The following is a 6,080-nucleotide window of genomic DNA, read 5'->3' as shown; positions in this document are numbered from 1 at the left end:
ACTAGATTAAAGATCAGGGAAAATTCTTAGCCACGCTTCATATTGAGAAAATCTCATTCATCTCCTTAAATCTGGTCTGGCTTTAATAACTTCTTGATCAATAGATGCAGCAGAAATTGTGTGGGAAGACATCAATATTAGGTCATGGAATGCCTTGCAGTTTTCACACAGTTCTCATGAAAGATTCTCTCTGGGAGCTTGATCTTCCATACAAGAAGATTGATTACGTGAGACTATCAAACTTATGAGACCATGAGAGCCTTAGCTGAATGCAGTCTTTGAATGAACCCTGCCAAGGTTCCACCAGATGAACAAAGCCAGCGTGAATGCTTCAGACAAGGAGACTTACCGTTTTCAGACTTTTTAGAGAAATTTCTAACCAATCATTAGCCAATCACTAAGGTAATGGTGTATAGACTTAAGTAGTCACACCAAAAAAGAATCCAGACCTTACATAATTAATTCAGAAAAGCCACTAAACAACAACCATAAGCAACAACAATCATCAACCCTGAGAGTGTGAAGAATCTGAATTCCAGAATTGTCACATCATATTATTTGAAATGTCCAGTTTACAACAGCAAAAAAGTCACAAGACATGCAAAGAGGAAGAGTGAGGAGGAGAAGGAGGAAACAAAGAAGAAAAGAAAATGTAACCCATTCACAGAGCAAAAAGCAATCAGCAGAAACTCTCTGAAGTTCAGACATTTCATTTTTTTCATTTTTTAACTCTAAAAAAGGATTTACAATTAGCTACTTTAAATAAGTTGAAGAGCAAAAGGAAACTATTCGCAAAGAATTAAATTAAGCATGAGAACTATGTCTCACCAAGTAGAAATATGAGCAAAGTGATAGACATTATAAAAAGTAACTAAATAGAAATTCAGAAGTACGGAATTGCAGTAACTCTGGGACATCTCTAAGCATACAGGTACAGGCATGAGGAGTCTAGAAGCAAAGAGAAATTTCCCAAACTTGATGAAAACTCATCTACTATCAACAAAGCTCATCAAATTCCAATGATAAATTCAACATCATAATCAAACTATTGAAAGAGGAAGAAAATGACAAAACAAAATAAGTACTAAAGAAGCTACAAATGGTCTTCTCTCATGTAAGAAGTGACTCACATACAAAAATCCTTAATCAGGCCAACAACAAATTTTTCCTCAGGAATAATGAAAGCCAGACAGCATGCAATGATATATTGAAAAGAAAACAACTGTCAATCAAGATTTTTATGTCCACCAAAACTATCTGTGAGAAATCGTGGCATTCCAAAATAAATAAAGACTGAGAGTTTGTTGTTAGTGTATGTGCTCTACAAAAACTACTGGGTTCTTCAGACTGAAATGAGAAGACACAATACAGTAACATAAGTATATATAAAGAAACTAAGAACACTTGTAATTACATAAAGTAATTATGTAATATAAAGAAAAATATAAATGCATTTTTGCTTATAATGCTTTCTTCCTATCCGGTTTAAAAGATAACTGTATAATTCAATAACTATCAGTCTATGTTGGCAGTTATATACTGTATAAAGATATAATTAGTGATGAAAACAGCATAAAGTAGTGGAAGTAGGCTGTGTAGAAACAAGGTTTTCACACATCCATGGAAATTCACTAGGTGCTTTTCAGAATCACATTGTTAGAAATTACATTGTTAATCGTAACCTACAGAGTAATGACTAATAAAATAACTATATATATATTAAAAGAAGTAGCAGGAAATTCTAATGCACACTAGAAAGTACCTATTTAATGGAAAAGAAGGGAATAACGGAGGAATTGATTTAAAAAAAAAGGACTTGTAACAAATAGTAAACAGAAAAATTATAGACTAAAATCCTAATGGCAACTTAAGTAAATGTGACTAAACGAAACCCTCTAATTGAAAGACAGATATTGGCAGAATAGGTTTTTTTTTTTTTTTAAGATCCAACTGACCGTAGTGAAATGAAATTAAAAAATAATAAAATAAGGAAATTTTGAAAACTAACAAATATGTGGAAATTAAACAAACCCTCCAAACAACTAGTCACAGAAGAAATTACAAGGGAAATTAGAAAACAGTTTGATATGAATGGAAATTAAAACACAGCATACCAAATTTACAGTATGCAGGCAAAGCAGAGCTCAAAGGGACATTTATAGCTGTACATTCCTACTTGAAAAAAGATCTCAAACCAATAACCTAACCCTCCAATTTAATAAGCTGGCAAAACAAGAGCATATTAAATACAAAGCAAGCAGAGTGAAGGAAATAATAAAAGTTATAGTTAAAATAAATAAAATATTTAGCCAGGCATGGTGGCACATGCCTGTAATCCCAGCAGCTGAGATAGGAGAATCTCCAGTTTGAGGCCTACTGCAGCAACTTAGTGAAGTCCTAAGCAACTTAGCAGAACCCTGTCTCAAAATAAAAAATAAACATAATAGTATATAGACGCCAGGAGCGGTGGCTCACGCCTATAATCCCAGCAGCTCTGGAGGCTGAAATAGGAGGATGTTGAGTTCAAAGCCAACCTCAGCAAAGGCGAGGCACTAAACAACTCAGTGAGGCCCCATCTCTAAATAAAATACAAAATAGGGCTGAGGCTGGCTCAGTGGTTGCCCCTGAATTCAATCCCCATAAGCCCCCGAAAAAAAAGTATATAGAAACACAATAGAGAAAAATCAGCAGACCAAAACTGTATTACTTGAAAAGATCAGCAAAATTAATAAACATCTAGTTAAATTTAGCATGAAATAAAAAAGAAATGACTAAAGTCAAGAATGAAAGAGAAGTCATTACCAATCTCATAAAAATAAAAAGAATTATTTAAAAATTCTATGAACAACAAATTAAATTCTATGCCAACAAATTAAATAACCAAGATAAAATGGAAAATTCTTAGACATAAACTATCAAAGTTAACTTAAGGAAAAGTGAAAAAGCCTAATAGGCTTATTAAGTAAAGTGTTCTATTAATAATCAAAATATTCCCCACAAAGAAGAGCTCAGACTTAGAGGGTTTCAGTGGTAAATTCTACTAAATCTCTAAAAAGAATAATATCAATCCTTCACAAAGTCTTCCAAAAATAGAAGAGGAGGAAACCCTTGCTAACTCATTCTATGTGTTCAGTATTACCTTAATAACAAAACTAGACAATGATTTCACAAGAAAAGAAAACCACGCACAATATTCCTTATGAACATAGGTAAAAAATTCCTAAACGAAACATTAACAAACTGTCAGTTCATCTTGTATTGCTATGACTAAACATCTGAGGCTGTTAATTTGTAAAGCAAAGAGGTTTGGATTTGTGAGTCTTGTGGCTAGTGGGTTCAAATAGCATGACACCTAGCTGCATAACGAATAAGGCAAAGAAGTAGAAAGGGAACTGGCCACATACAGAAGGGGTCAAGCATCTGGGTGGCCTCGTTTTATGACAACCTACTCTTGCAGAGTTAATTTTGTCCCATGACAGCTAGAACTCCCACAAGACAGCATTAATCTACTCATGTCCACACGGCCTAATTATCTCCCACTAGGTCTGAACCATTAAAGTTCCCAACCACCACCACACTGCCACACTGAGGATCAAGCGTCCAGTGAGTGAGTCTTTGGGGAGCAAGTCATAGTGAAATCATAGCACAAATCAAGTGCAAGAAATAGAAAACTTCCCGATGATCCAGTGGGGTTTGTGTAAGGGTTAGGGTTAGTCCAACACGTGAAAATCAAACAAGGTGATGCACCATGTTGATAGAAGAAAAGACAAGAACCATGTTGCGCAATCAGAAAAAGAGCACCTGATAAAATTCAGTGCCCTGTCATTTAAAAAAAAAGGAAGAAAAGTCCCCTCGACAAGCTAGGAATGGAGCAGAACTTCCTGAACCTGGTAAAAGACCCCCATGAACAATCCACTGTGGATCCCATACTAGTGACGAGAAAAGCTGAGCTTTTGTCTTAGGGTTTGGAACTACACAGGATGTCCATTCTCACCACTGTTTTGAATGTTGGTTACACACACACAGGCACACACACACACAAGAAGGAATTATAGTAATAAATGAGTTCAGTAAGGTTGCAGGATACAAGGTCAATATAAAAAAAAATCAGTTGTTTCTATGCACTAACTATGAACAATTCAAAAATCAAAATTAAAAATAATGCAATTCTTGCACTATGAAAAATTATTTTGAAAATGAAAAGACAACCCACATGACAGAGAAAATAACTGCAAAACACGTATCTGTTTAGCGTCTTGATTATACAAAGAGATCTTACAACTCAAAAATCAAAAGACAACTTGATTTAAAAAATGAAGAAAGTATTTGAAGAGACATTCTCCAAAGACACGCAGAAGGCCCATAGGCATATGAAAAGATTTCCAGCATTATTAGCCATCAGAGAACTTTGAATCTAAACCAGAGTTGAGGTCCCCCCTCATCCAGACCATGATGGTATAGCGCAGGGTGGGGGCAATAACGAGTCTGGGTAAGGATATGGAGAAATTGCACCCTTCCCATATTGCTGGTGGGAAGGTAAACTGGTACAGCCACTTTGGAAAACAGTTTGGCATTTCCTCAAAAAGTTAAACCACCAGTTACCACGTGACCCAGCGCCTCCATTCACTCCGAAGTACGTAACCTAAAGAATCGAAAGTATATGTTCATGCAAAAAGTCGCGCACAAATGCTCACAAAAAATGTCTATCCACTAACAATGGATAAACAATAATATTCAGTCATTAAAAAAGTGAAACACTCATAACGTGCTACAACACAAGAAACAGACACAAAAGTCACATACTATCTTATTCCATTTCTATGAAATGTTCAAAATGAGAAAATACATAAATATAGAAAGTGGACCATTCGCTAAAGGTTGGAGGTAAAATGAACAAAATTTTGAATTCGATAATGGTAACAGTAGCATAATCTACTGAATATGCTGAATCACTCACTTTACAATGGTGAATTTGATGGTAAGCAAATTGTATCTTAATTTAAAAAACTTAATAAGGAAATAAGAGGGGGCTTCATAGAAACTAGTGTTGAAAGTGCTGATAGAGCTAGGAACGACACCCAAACTCTGTGCCTCCAGAATGGGGAGCAGTATTGATCACACCGAGTTTGGGCAAACGCGTGGGGGGGGCGTGTCTCTCCCGCCCTGCTAGCGGCAGCATAAACTGGCACAGTGCATTTGAGTGAGCAGTTTAGCAGTAGCTTTCAAAAGAGGTAAAGCCCACGCCCTGGAATCCAGGATTTTCACCTGTAGGAATCTAAACCCGATGTGGGGCTGGAACATTCCGCACTCAGTGGAAGTTCTTTCTGGTTAGGAAGGTGGTGCACCCAGGGAGAGAAAAATGAATTCACAGGCAATGACCTCCTGCAACCACATCAGCTCTGGCTTCTGCTTCTTTTTGGAAAGATCATAAGACAGTGTTCATACTATAGTGTGGGAGGAACATGAAGTTTCTGCTCTCTTAATCTTTGCAAGCTACATAAAGAGGAAAGTAAACTTCTCCCCTAAAATAGAAGCTCTTATTTCTAGGGTTCCTGAGCACTTACTATCAATCCAGTTAAGGATTCTATGTGCATTTCTAGCCTGTTGATAAAAGGGTCAGAGTGGGATGGGGTTGGGGGGGAGAGGCTGAGCCTTAACCAAACCCCATGAAGCTGGGAAAAAAAAAAAAAAAAAACAAGAAATATCCCGAGTGTCTTAGGAATGTCTCAACGTGAAAATAAACAGAAATGAGCCGTGGCCATGTAGCAACCGACAAGATCAATGGCCCCTAGAAGAAGTGCCTAAGTGAATCTGTATCTATTACTCCCTTCGTTCTTTCCCCCAAACGGTGATGTCTCTTTAAATACGACTTGCTATTATTTGCAAACACTGCTTTGCTTTTCAGATAGACTTCTACCAAAGGAGAAAACGCCCGGGAAGAGGACAAACCCCGTCAATCTGCTTTTCTAAGTGATGATGCCCAGGCCTTTCCTGAATTCATACCTGAAGTCAACACGCCCAAATGGCAGGACAAGCACCCAGCAAGGAGAAAGAGCTTCTAAAACCAGCCGGGACCTGAG

The sequence above is a fragment of the Sciurus carolinensis genome, chromosome 9 (genome assembly GCF_902686445.1).
Source record: "Sciurus carolinensis chromosome 9, mSciCar1.2, whole genome shotgun sequence".
Lineage (NCBI taxonomy): Eukaryota > Metazoa > Chordata > Mammalia > Rodentia > Sciuridae > Sciurus > Sciurus carolinensis.
The sequence above is the reverse complement of the archived record's forward strand: the minus strand, read 5'-3'. Positions refer to the sequence as shown.